At 46.9% G+C, this 13,792-nt stretch overlaps 1 long non-coding RNA gene across 8 annotated transcripts in view; it reads right to left on the bottom strand.

Annotated features, from left to right (window-relative positions):
* Positions 1 to 1,352: 1,352 nt before the first annotated feature.
* Positions 1,353 to 13,792, bottom strand: part of LOC107195361 — a 61,473-nt gene continuing 49,033 nt past the window's right edge. For all 8 annotated transcript variants that reach the window (XR_003044994.1, XR_003044999.1, XR_003044997.1 and 5 more), the window contains one exon: positions 1,353 to 2,084. This is a non-coding gene — a long non-coding RNA (uncharacterized LOC107195361). The remainder of the gene's footprint in view (positions 2,085 to 13,792) is intronic.

Consider the following 13,792-nt stretch of genomic DNA (forward strand, 5'->3'; position numbering starts at 1 on the left):
TATAGAGTAACTACTACGTCCTAGGTGCCAGACTTGGCTTTACAAATATACCATTTCAACTTATTCCTTCCAACAATCCTATGACACAAGATAACCTCCATTTTCACCTGAGGAAGTGGCCTCAAGGGGTTCCAGGGCAAAATCCTACTAGGGCGCACTTCCCTAAGAAGTGACTTTACCAGTTATTTACCGATGGGGAAACTAAGGCTCAGCTGGTTTACATAATCCACAGTTCTGAGTGATAGGCTGTGAATTAAATACAGATGAGGCAATTACACAACATGCAGCCTGGGCTCTTTCCTTGTACCAGCCTCAAGCATCTACTCTTTTGGGGCAGAGTAGGGGCCATCATGAAGAGCAGGGATGACCACAGACCATTCCGCTTCTCCACTCCACTTCTCATTCCTTCTTGGAATGAGACCAAGAAGCACTGAGGCTCCTAAGAGAACCAAATAAGAGGGGAGGAAAATAGAAACCTAAGAGGAACTTTATGTGAGCAGCCTCTGTATTTGATAAGTATTTTAGTAAATCTCTTTCCAGGGCCACAGGGCACTTGCTTAAGGCAGCACGGTGTCTCCTGCTGAGACGAGCTCTCAAGGAGTAGCCCACAGAACCCTGTCAGCCCTGCCAATCCCGGGATCTCTGAGCATCCGCTGGAGTCCTTCCTTTCAACAGCTGCTTGTCTTCCTGAGAGACTCGCGCCAAGAGGCCCCAAGTCCCCAGTAACAGCCTGGCCATCAGCGATTCATGCAGCATCCTAGATTAGAAAAGCTTTTCTCCCCCAACAAATCTGTCCGTAATCAGCAATGACAGGAGAGCAGACACACTTGGAACAGTCACCAGGAATCTGACTTCCAAAAAGGGCCCTCTCTATCAGGACGGGGCTAACAATTCCTTTAGAATACAATGAAGCAACCCGGCTGGCAGGGGCAATCTGCATCAAAAACTCAGCCACACCGCCAACAATTTGCATCCTTGCAGCAGGAACTGAACCCAATCTGACCTTTTACCTCCAGGACCACTTTTGTGCTGCTGCTTGCTAACTGCTGTAAAAAGCACTTGTGGTCATATTCCAATTAAAACTCTTATTTTGCTAAAACAGACCAATTAACACACCCTTTGTGCCTCTCTAAAGATTCTGTCATTCTTAGAATGATCCAGTCAAAAGGCACAATCTTCCCAGAAGTCATTCACAGCAGGGAGTGAGGAGGGGAGGTGGAGAAAGCCTCAAGGGAGAGGGAGCGAAGGGAAGGGGGACAGGGCCTGGAGAGGGAGCCCCACAGACAGACAGCGCCTCCCTGCGCTCTACAAAGAGCAAGGCCAACTCCTGGCAAAACAAGATAAACATCCAGTTTAAGGCTATTATCTCCTTTATTCAAAAAATAAATATTTCACTTTTGAGTCAACAAATTTCAAATCACATTAAGCACAGAGAAGAAATACAGTCCCTTTGGAAATTGTGAATGACATGTAGGAAAGTCATGTTCAAAACAATGGGGATGGAGTGAGCACTGGTTCCAACCTATTCATTCGTGATCCAGAGATCCCTCCTCTCACCAAGTGGAGCTACACAACGATTTCAGGAGAGAAAAAGAAACACACACACACGGCTTTGAAGTCTGAAAGGCACATGAAGTGGACCATAAGGTGTATGGCACGTTCACTGATAAAACGCTCCCTATCCCCTCCCAGAAAAGTGGAAAAACTTTAATCAAGTCAAAGACCAGAGAAGACAGGGTGCTCCTGCTTAAGAGCTCAGCGTCAGGAAAATCTCTGAATATGAAAGCCATTTTTCTCTTGCTTTTGCCCTCCCGCAGCACTCACTCGGTGACAGTGGGGCGCGTGGCCACGTACACGAACACTACGATCAGGAGCACGACCACGGCCAGCGTGGGCAGCACCACCGTGGTGATCTGCTGCCGGGCCTCCTGCATGGCCTGCTTCCGCTCCTTCTTGTCCTTGGACGTCTCCTTCTTGGGCTTCCCTTTGAGCTGCCGCATCTTTCCTAGGGGGTGCTAGGAGGGCGTGTCCAGAGAGGATTTTGCAGGAAGGGCCACAGTCCTCAGGTCAAAGCGCAGAAACTCCTGTAGAGAGAACTGTGATCAGGAACGGATGGAGTGAAAGGAATAAGAACTCATAAAGGTAAAGGCAAATGCTAAACTAGGAAAAATATCTGTAACTTGTAAGGCAAGGGGTTAAGGACAGCAGAGGTCATACCGCAGAGGCCTCAGTGGTGGGTGAGTGGTGAGGATGAGCTGGATATATGCCTGGGTTCCCACCATCAGCGTATCCCAGCCAGCAGGCACAGCAGGCGCCTCAGCTCCTCAGGCAGCTGGACAAGGCCCTGGGTTCCATATAAACATAATCGCTTCCTGTGCATGCCGTGACATGAAAGGGCTGGAAAGCACTAACTTCGCTGCTTCCACTTGAAGGAGAGCAGGGCACATTTCTCCCTTCCAAGGCTCTACCTACTTACTCTGTTGTTCTAAATCCCAGTCACTCCAGCCAACCTCCAGTGTTGAACCGCAGGCAACCTGCAGATCCCAGGCTCCCTTCCCGCCCGAGCCTGGAGGCTTGACTGCAGGCCGGGGCAGCCTCACTGGGACTGAGGAGAGCCCAGAGGCAGTAACTTCCCTTGTCTTCCATTGGTTCCTCTACCCATCCATCCCAACCTTCCTGAGCACCCACTGTGTGCCAAGCACTACTCAAAGTGAGGAAGAAGGGAAAGACTCAGTGCTGTCTTTACAAGCCCACAGTGTAAGAGTGCATGATGGGTTGCAGGCAGAGCGGAATCTGGGTCAGACAACATATGGAGATGGGCTGAGCTTGCAGTCCAGTCGCCCACTCGACCTAGGAATCGTGTACCTTCCGTGGCCTGTGGTGGGTGCTCCGGTGGTAAAGCAGAGCCCGAGGATGAATGGAACCCGGGGATGAATGGAACCCCTGGATAACCCCAGAGCAACAGCTCCACACAAGTCTGATTCTCAGCTTTAAGCAACAGAAATAGACTTTGGCTGATTTAAATTGAGAAGGAGTTTACTCAAAGGCCTCTGATATCTCACAGGATCCCCAGAAAAGCCAGAGGACCAGACTCAGGAAATGAGCAAGACCCACAGGAGCTGTGCAGCCCTCACTGGAGCCCCAACCCACACTACAGATCATGACAATGTCACAGGTTGTTTCGCCTGGACACTGCCACTGGAGCAGGAGTCCTCAGGCCACCAGAAACTAGATGCAGCTGCTGTCACTGCCTCGGGATGAATTCTCCAGCACTCTGGCGCTGCATCACCAGCTCCCAAGGGTATCTGATTAGCCAAGGAGTAGAATTTGGATATGGAGCAGGGAAATTAAAAAAAAAAAAAAAAAAAGTCCATCATAATATCCTGGGAGACTAGCATGGATCCCGGAGCTCTCGGAGCCAGAAGAGCAGTACACGCCAATATTCCTCTACGAGGCTTTTTGTAACAAGATATCGTGTGCCCAGTTTTGACCCTCAGCAGTGGGTGGCCTGTCACCACCCGATGAGGAAGATGACATTTACACCGAAGTGACCATGTTAAGAGGCAGAATGTGGAATGTGAAAAAAAATATATACTCTCTTGTGGATATAAGATCCTAACCTCTTATAACAATCAGGCCAAGTTTCTCATGAGGCAAGATGGCTAATATTATCGCACTGGGATGAACTAATGACAGCAGGAAGCAGCTAGTAAAGTTCAGGGCAACCCCATTTGGGCAAATTTACAATCTCCATTAGGCTTTTAAAAATACCCACTATTACCTTCTTAAGATCTGACAGGTATAGGAACCCCTGGCTTTACCAATTATCCTTTCCAGTCTTTCAAAGAACTTCAGACAGACCTGAGTTCAAATTCCAGGACATACTACTCACTGGCTGAAGGGCTTGGGGCAGATCACCTACCTTCAATGGCCTCAATGTCATCATCAGAATGAGAAGTTTCTCTCACAAAGAATGACTGTGAGGATTTGAAAATGCACACGTAGGGGGCGCTCTGCCTGCCCACAGGGAAGGGGTCCAGGCTGGCTGAGCAGGACAGAGCCAGCTTCCTCTGCCTACCACAAGCCCGCTCGGCGACCCCGGGAAGAGCTCACTGAGCCTCTCAAAGCCTCAACTGTGCCCACTCCCTGCAGGACCGTAGTGAGGATGACATAAGAATCTGCATGACACAAGAATCTGGGTAACACGGTGCTTGGCGTAGAGAAGGCACTCAATCCACTGTAGCTGACACTACTGGAACTCACCCCGGCAGTTTGTGATTCAGACAAAGCAGTCTTATTACTCTCATTTTTTAGATGAGGAAACCAAGGAGCAAGAGGAAAGTGTCAAAGGTCATCCAGTCTATAAATACTATTAAGTGGCTTCTAACAAAGCAATGGATGGCATCCCTCATCCAAAGCTATGAGCCATGGTCCATTTTCTCTTTGACACATCCTCACAAAATTGTTTTAAAAGAGACAGGCCATTAGCAGCACTCTGATTTGTAGCCATTTTCCTGTGGAGTTAATGGCCCATCGGGCATTGAAAGGAGGACCCCACTGTGGTCCCTCACAGGACTGGCTGCAGGTAGGTAGGAAGCAACAGGGACCCCAGAGTTAAGGGGGGGCCCCAGCCACTCTGGCTAAGAGCGCGGGCCCTGACTTTTGTCCTGATCCTTTTACTGCTGTCTCCATCTTGTCACATATGTGCGGTTGACATTCAAAGGCACCAGCCTCCGTGATGACCAGATCTTGACATTTATAAGATGCATTCAGAAGTTCTCAGAGGCCTGGAAAAAAGCCTTGAGTTGCTGGAGACAGTGCAGGTTGGTCAGGGTTTAAAAGAAAAACACGTTGCTTTGAATTCTGGGTTCTTCGTTAGGCTAATGTGGGCGGCCTCCCTGCTCTCACAGCCCTGTGCTCTCCCTAGGGTGAAAGAGTCAGGGAAAGCATCCCTGAGATAACAACTTAGAAGAGGAAAAGGGACCAGCCAGGACAAAAGTGGGTAAGAGCAGCCGGCAGAGGGAGTGGAAGGATCCAGGATGAACCCAGGGAGGATAGCAAAAACCGGGTCATCCAGGGGCTTACAGACCATGAGGAGGAGTTGGGGCTTATCCCAAGAGCGTCATGAGGCAATGAAGGCCTTCATGCAAGGAGGCGAATGTTTTGAAAAGCTCCCGCTGGCTGGACCAGTCCTGTCTGTGGAGAGTAGGGCACAGGGAATGAAAAGGGAGGCTCTTGGAACAGACCAGGGAGGAAAGGGGTGGCTCAGAGTTGGGGGTGGTCAGTGCTGATAAAGAGGAGGATGAAGTCGGGTTATATTTTGAGAGTACGACTGACAGGACCTATTAACAGATTAGACATGGCACATGAGAGTAAGGGAGAAATCACAGATGGACTTACAGTCTGCTGCTTGGGCAACTGGTTGGGTGCTGATCCTGCTTCAGGAAATGAGGGAGAACAGCACGGGGTGGCGGGGAGGATTTGAGAAAGAACATTAAGTGCTCTTTTCACACCTATCCATGTGTGAGGACGCCTATTAGACATCGCCATGGAGATATCAAGGAGACAGTGGAAGAAATGAGTCAGGAGCGCAGTCTGGGCTAAAGATCTATATTTGGAAGTCATCAGCTGGACAAGGTGAGCTCACTGAGGCCAAGGTAGATGTAGAAAAGGGCCCAGCAAAGGCCCTGCAGCACCTGATGGAGGAAAGCAGGCAGAGGAGGCTGGGAGAAGCAGCAAGTGAGGAAGAGAATGCAAAGTCCTGGGGAACGAGAGAGTCAAGAAGGCACTGCTTCAAAATGCTGCCGAGAGACGAAGTGAAGATAAAACTGGACGAGGTGAGCTCACTGAGGCCAAGGTAGATGTAGAAAAGGGCCTAGCGAAGGCCCTGCAGCACCTGATGGAGGAAAGCAGGCAGAGGAGGCTGGGAGAAGCGGCAAGTGAGGAAGAGAATGCAAAGTCCTGGAGAACGAGAGAGTCAAGAAGGCACTGCTTCAAAATGCTGCCGAGAGACGAAGTGAAGATAAAGAAGCATCTGCTGGATTTGGCAACGTGGGGATCTGACGTGGGTAACTTCAGTGGATGAGAGGCGAGGGTTCAGATGAGGGCTACTACAAGAGTGGCCCACTCACTGTTACTTGTCTGAGAGGGAAGCTCGTGCCAGTATGCAAACCAACATCCTACTTCCTCCATTGAGAAAGTTTTGCCATGAGAAAATTATGTCAGCTGAACTAAATTATGCATAATACACAGCTGATTTACATTCTAGAGCAAATTCCTTAATCCTGTGACAACTTGTGATAAATGGTTCACACGCCAACACTTGGACTAGCACTCGGATAGACAACTGGTCTGAAGTTCTCCTGGAAGAGCATGTGGGGGGCCAAGAGAGAAACCAGAGGATGTGTGAGGGGTCCAACTGCATGCGAGAAAACCCTAACGTTGAAAACAAGAGGGAATATCTGTAGGAGTGAGGCGAGGGCACAAAGGGACAGCTTCGCCTCTGAGAGAAGCAAAGACACGACTCTGAATCCAGTGGGAGACAAAGTGGAAAAGATGGGTACAGGAGGAGGCAGGTCCATACTGTGTGGTGCGAATGAGAAGCTTCTATTTTCTCGATGAAACAGGAAAGGGCTTCTGCTTCAAGTCTGGGCAGTTGGGAAGCAGGCTTGAGTAAAGAGAAGGCATGAAATAACCATCTTGGAGGGTAGAAAAGCAAATATATCAGGGAAACACCAGCACTTATGGCTGACACTCTTAAATGCTTAATATCCAGGCCTCACCTCCCCCCAGGAGGGCTGAGGACCACCCTACCACATGGTCTGGCCTCACCCAGTGGACCAGGTGGCCTGCCAGGCCAAGGCCGGCTCATCTAGACTCTGCTTTGCCTTAAAAAGATAAGCTGGGCTAATCAGCCTCTATTTCAGAAATCTAAATTAAGAAACATGAAGGGACACCGAAGTTGGACAATCACGCAGATGGAGGCACCATGGAAGCCATCCAATGCTATGTGCAGAAGACAAGAGAGGAAGCCTGGTGGGGGAAAAGAAATGGAAGCAGAGGGGAGCGCCCCTGAGACTGGGAGAGAGTGGACTCTGTTCTTGTCTTGCTAGTAGTGCAGTCCTTGTAAGGCCCAGCTCTATAAAGGCTCCTGGCCTGATAAGTTTCTGTATGTTATGACAGGTATTTCTTCTAACTTGAACTGGCTCAAGTGGGTCTCTGTAGCTTCCAATGAAAAGAGCCCTAGGCAAAGTGATTACTTCGGTTTTACAAATAGGAAATCCAAAGCCTTGACAATGTCACAAACTTCGGGAGTGTCAGAGTCAAAAGTCAAAAACCCACATCTGCCTGACCTCAAGGACTAAATCTGTGCCTGCCCCCACACATTGTCCTGGCCCTTTACACGCTCTGGGACCACATCACTGTTCACCGGTCCCCAGAAGAGAGGAAATCAAAGATGAGGCTCACCCGGCACAGTCTGGCTTCTTCCCACCGAGCAGCCCAAGCAGGATGAACAGCCACTAGCCAAGTTCCAGGTTTATGGCTGAAGCTGCCACCTGGTTGCCCCACTGCCTCTAGCCCCACTAATTAGAGAAACGAAGACTTCACAAACACCTGAATTCTAATGAATTCTACCCGATTCTAATGAAACTCCACCTGCTCTGTCCCCTCCCCCATCACACTCATGGCAACTGGTCAATACTGGACATTCCAACTGGTGCCCCAGTGTGTGTAGGCAGGGGGCAGAGGCAGAGAAGAAGGGAGAACATCCTTTTGGACAAAACTGTTTTAAGTTTGTAATTTTTCTCTGATGATAGCTTTCCAGTCATTTTTCTATATATGTGTACGTACACATAAAGATGCACACATATTAAATTCTTTATGTGTATTATTTTTTTTTTTCAATTTAGAGATCATAACGTACATACAATGTTGGACCCTATTAGAAAAACAGCAAGAACAGAGGAAAGAACAAGGGTTTAAAATCAGGTTTGAGCTTCAGCTCTGCCACGTCTAGTTATACGACCTTGGGCAAGGTACTTAATCTCTCGTGTGCTGACTTTCCTCCTCTGTAAAATGGGATAAGAAAACCTGCTTTGTGGAGTTACTGAAAAAAATTAGAAAAAATGTATGATCTGAAGTATCTAGTACATCTGTGGAACAGGCCATACCAGATGCTCGATAACTGGCACACACAGATGGCGTCAGGTGGGTACCAGACTTATCAGGGGGATCACTTCGCAAGTTATATAAACGTCGAATCACAATGTTGTACACCTGGAACTAATAAAATATTGTATGTCTATGATAACGGAAAACAAATTTAAATTTTTAATAAACAAATAAAGGGCACATAGTAACTTGCTATCCAGGAAGGGTTTGTCCAGTGGAGATGTACCATATAAGCCATGGATGATGAAATTCCCCCATTTTTTTCTCTTTTCCCTGCTGAAAAATAGCAGAGTTACCAATCTGCTGCTAGGCAGGTCTGTTCAAAGGTTTGATGGCCGAAGATAGTTGGTTCAAACTATTGAGGGAGAAGGTTCAAGATTACACAGATCAGTCCCAACTCCCATATCCCAGACCTACTAAACCAGCACTGCCCAATACAGTAGCCACTAGCCATAAGCCCCATGTGGCTACTAGCATTTACATTGTGGCTGTGGTCCAAACTGATCTGTATTGCAGTGTAAAATACACATTAGATTTTAAAGACTTAGTACCAAAAGAGAATTTAAATATCTCGTTAGATTTTTTTTATACTGATTACATGATGAAATGATAATATTTTGGATATGCTGGGTTAGATAAAATATATTGTTAAAATTAATTCACGTTTTCTTTTTACTGTTTTTCTTTTTCACTTTGTTCATAGGGAAACTGAGGCACAACAAAGTCTAGATAACTTTCCAAAGTCACCAGGCTAGCAAATAATGAAGCTGAGATGAAAATCTGGACAATCTCATTCCAAAACCTGTTCACTTTTTTTAATGAATATATAAATGTCTCATGAATACCCTGCTTTCAGTTCTTTAGGGTATATACCCAGAAGTGAAATTCCTGGATTAGGTAATTCTATTTTAAATTCTCATCCACACACCCCCCCAAACTGTACCTATGTATCTGTTTCTATTTATTTATTTTTTTAGATTTTTCATATAAATGATCATACGGTATTTGTCTTTCTCTGCCTGACTTACTTCATTTGGCATGATACTCTCTAGGTCCAACCATGTTGCCACAAATGGCAAGATGTCCTTCTGTTTTTATTGCTGAATAATATTCCATTGTATATACATACCACCTCTTCTTTATGCATTCATCTATTGGTGGACATCTAGCTTGTTTCCACGTCACAGCTATTACTAGAATTGCTGCAATGAACACAGGGATGCATCTATCTTTTTGAATTACGTGTTTTTATTTTCTTTGAATAAATACCTAGAAGTGGAATTGCTGGATCATATGGCAATACTATTTTTAATTTTTTGAAGAATCTCTATACTACGTTCCACAGTGGCTGCACTAATTTACAATCCCACTAACAGTGTACAAGGGTTCCCTTTTCTCTACATCCTCACCAGTACTTGTTATTTGTTGATTTACTGATGACAGCCATCCTGACAGGTGATAGGTGATATCTCTTTTTACTATTTTAATGTGGGTACTAGAAATATTTAAATTCCATGAGTGGCTCACATTGCACTTTCTCTAGACAGTGCTGTGCTTGCCCCGTGCAACAAGAAGCAATGCGTTCTGCCCTCTTATAAGCTTTCCACATCATAGCCTCAGCTCACAATGACGAGGACTTCCGAGCCTTCTCAACACAGCGAGAATCCCTCTCTCCAGCCTCATCACATCCCATGTGACCCACAGTTACCAACACCCCTGAACTCCCACCTTGCACGCCCATACCTCCATGTCTGTGCCGATGGAGTACCTCTGCCAGAACGCCCCCTCCCCTTGCACCACCGTCCTCCTCTTTCAGTCTCTCATCCTTGGTCAACCTATGTGCATGGCCTTCAGCAGCCTCCCCAGGCAGAAGCAATGGCTCCCTTCTAGCCGCTGTCTCAGCACTCGATTTATACCTTTACTGCCGCACTGACCAGTGGTTACTGCTTGACTGGCTGGGACTCTGATGTCGCCCAGTGGAGTATGTGTTCCTCAGGGATGGCAAATGTGTTTTGCTAGTAATATTATTCCCCTGAGCTGACATAATGCCTCTCACTTAACAGGTGCTCAACAAACATTTGCTGGATTGAATATCAAAGCTAGAACAGTTTAAGACAAGCAATTCATCTTATATACTAACCATAAAGTTATAGTAAAAATTCTACAGTAGAGTAGAAAAATAATAATCTAGCTAGCTACCACTTATAAACGCTCATTTCACTGTCAACACGGTCTTGCAAGATTGGTATTTTTACCCGTATTTTACATGAAGAAACTGAGATTCAGAAAAGTATGGTGACTTGCCCAAGATCAAGGACTATTAGGAAACCAGGACAGTCTCAGTCCCAGAGTAAAATCCATAATGAGTATTAAGTATTTAATGAATGAACAGAATGAGGTTTGAACTCAGACTTAATTCTAAAGCCCAGCACTCCTCTCTGTGACCCCCAGAGTGCCTCCCAGTCACCCCACAATTAAGAACAGAAGTTATTGTTTCCTGAAGGCTCACTACCTGTCAGGCTTCCTCACAAAAGCCTTCTACAGTATGCAAACATGACTGCAGCCTTTATCCCGCTTCACAGACAAGGGGACTGAGGCTTAGAGAAGGCCCAGGTAGCCAGACAGCAGTGCAGCTGGGATTCAGACCTTGTTCAGGAACTGTGCTCCTCCCATCCAACACAGCCAGCTGGACAATCTCCTGAAAGTACGTGGAATGACGGGACGCAGAATCAAGAGTCCACGCCTGGTTCCTGCCCATAAGCTCCAGAGGCTGAAGACAAGGAGGGTGTGTGAGAGAGAGCCCAGGCCGTCCTGGTCTTGTCTCAGTTTGCAGTATATAAAGTCTGTTCCTTGCAGCCAGACCTGCCCTGATGCCTGGAAGGTATCCCTCCATGCCCTCTGCGGGCTGGGCAGTCATCCTGGGTTTAAAGATGCCCTATATCCTGCCTGAATTCACAGGTGGGCAGAGTGCTCCTACGGCCCCAGGATGCTACAGGCTGTTGGAGTAGTTACAGCTGAGCACAGCATGACCTGGTCTGGTGACAATATTAAGTGGCTTCAGACTGTGTCAACTGCACCCCTACCTCCCCCAAACAATCAATGTGAGTACAGATGCCAGGCTCAGGCAGCGGCTCCCCCTGGAAGACCACTCCCAGGGATGAAGACTAAAGACTGCCCACCCACTCTCAAAGCTATCCATCATTTCTGAAGTGTCACAGCTCTCTTGTCCTCAGAATAGGCAGTTTAAGGTGCTCGCTAAGAAAATGGCTGCATTTTTCTCCTACTTCAAAATCAGGAAATTAAATGAATAAACACACAAGAAAGATGTGGGGAAAGCTCTACCATTTTTTCTAACTGCGTCTTATCATAACATGAGAATCCGAAGGACCAAACTGCTCAACGCTCTGTGCTACAATCCCAGGAAGCTGCCCTGGGTTCAGGGAAATGTAAATCGTGTGCCTGAGAGACAGCAGTAGCTCTGCGGTTCATCAAGTGTGCTTGCTTCATTTATGTCCCTGGTCTTTAGCCATAATGGGCCTGTGATCACCTCACTCCAGTCTGCCTCAGAGAGTGGGGGCAGGGGGAGACAGACTGCCAGGAGCATTGTGCAAGATGAGACTCCTGACACCCTGCTAACATGAACACCTCCCTGAGAAAACAGACGTGAACAAACAATGACAGCCACAGACACGTACGCCAGCACCAGTGCCCCCCGCTGCTGACTGGCCACAGAGGTTGGGAGAGTTCTCCACGTGATGACCTGGTGGTCAGTGGGGGGATCAGAGTTGTAGACAGACAGAAGCCAACAGACACAAACACACATGCACTTACTTCTCTCACCAACGGCAGAAGGAAGAAGAAAATAGATAATTTGGGGGCAGCAGTATCAGCTATTCCTAAGTAAAACCCTGAGAACATGAAAGAACCTTTGGATAGATTACTGAATAACACAGATATAAAAAGCTAGAGTTCGCAATAAATTAGATCAGTAACATTCCTTTGACACACTGGGGTTTTCTGCACACTATTCATTTCATCTTCACAGCGACTCTGCATGTTTCGTATTACTGTCTTTATTTAAGAGGAAAAAGGAGAATGTAGAGCAATTAAGCTCATATCAGGGTTTCAATCCCTATCCTGGCACTTCTAGAGTCTGGGGCCCTGAGCAAGTAACTTAACCTCTTAGATCTTCAATTACTCTATCTGTAAAACAGGGATAAAAATACCAATCCTTCAAATACTTTTTGAGCATCTGCTATGTGTCAGGGGACATGTTGGGAGTACAGCTGTAAGACAGGCAAAATGTTGCCTTCATGTAGTTTACAGAGGATGTGGAGAGACAGACAACTAACAAATGAATAGAATATGTGTCAGATGATGCTATGTGTTATACAGAAAATAAAAGGGGAGTACACAGGCTGTAAACTTAGAGTAATCAATCATGGAAGGCTTCGTGAGAAAGTGGCACTGGATCAGAGACTCTAAGGAAGTAAGGAAGTGACCTGTGCGGATGGATACCTGGGAAGATTTCCAGGCAGGGTGTGGCATGTACAAAGGCCCTAAGGCCCCCCAACCCTCAGCATGTCTGAGAAGCAATACAGTGTCCAGGAGAGAGCAAAGGGGATCATTTAGAGGTGAGGTCTGAGTGGGAGCAAGGAGCAGGTAGAGGGCCAGATGGTGGCCAGCAAAAGGTCTCTGCTTGTATTTAAAACGAGCACTGAAGGACAACTAACTATAAGGGGGAAAGGGCTAAGGCAAGAAATCAGTGAAGATTTATGCTTATGAATTATCCAGGTGAGATATGGTGGTTTAGTCCAGGGCAGAGGCAGGTGTGGTAAAAAGTGGTCAGATACTAAGTACACTTTGAAGGTAGAGTCAACATGATTTACCAGCAACTGGAATTGGAGTTTGAAAAGAGAAAACAGGCTCTGTAGCCTGAGCAACGTAAAGCATGGAGATGCCATTTGGGGAGGTGGGGAAAGATATAAGGAGGCTGGAGTTGGGGGGTGGGAAGTTTGGGACCCTATTAGACATCCCTAGTGGAGCATCCAACACTAAGCAGGCAGTTAGAGACACGAGTCTGGTTCAGGGAGAGAGCTGGGCTGGAGGCAGGAACGTGGGAGCTGTCGGCACTGAAAGCTTCCAGACCGATAAGTGAGTGCACAGAGAAGGGGGCTGAAGACTGAGCCCTGGTGCAATCTCATGTTTAGATCTTGGGGAGCTGACGAGCAGCCAGTAAAAGAGAATAAAAAGATGTGAAAAGAAAAAAAACAAAAAACAAAAACCAGGAAGAGCATAGAGTCTTGGAAGGCAAGTGAAGAAAGTGTTCTAAGGAAGAAGGAGCTGGCCACCTGATGTGGTCACATTCAGGTACTCGGTAACTTGAGAGAAGGGGGCAAAAATCTGAGTAGGTCTCAGAGCAGGAAGGAACAGAAAGACTGTAGACCACAAGCAGGCAACTCCTCTCAAGACAGGACTCGGAGGCCAAGTATTTGCGCTGAAATGCCACTTCTGCCATCTGTCAGCATCGGCCCGGCGACCTTGGGCAAGTTACTTAATCTTTCTGTGACTCAGATTTCTCATCTGAAAAATGGGAATAATAATCTAATGAACTGATGAT

This window comes from Pteropus alecto, unplaced genomic scaffold, assembly GCF_000325575.1.
Source record: "Pteropus alecto unplaced genomic scaffold, ASM32557v1 scaffold12, whole genome shotgun sequence".
In the NCBI taxonomy this organism is placed as follows: Eukaryota; Metazoa; Chordata; class Mammalia; order Chiroptera; family Pteropodidae; genus Pteropus; species Pteropus alecto.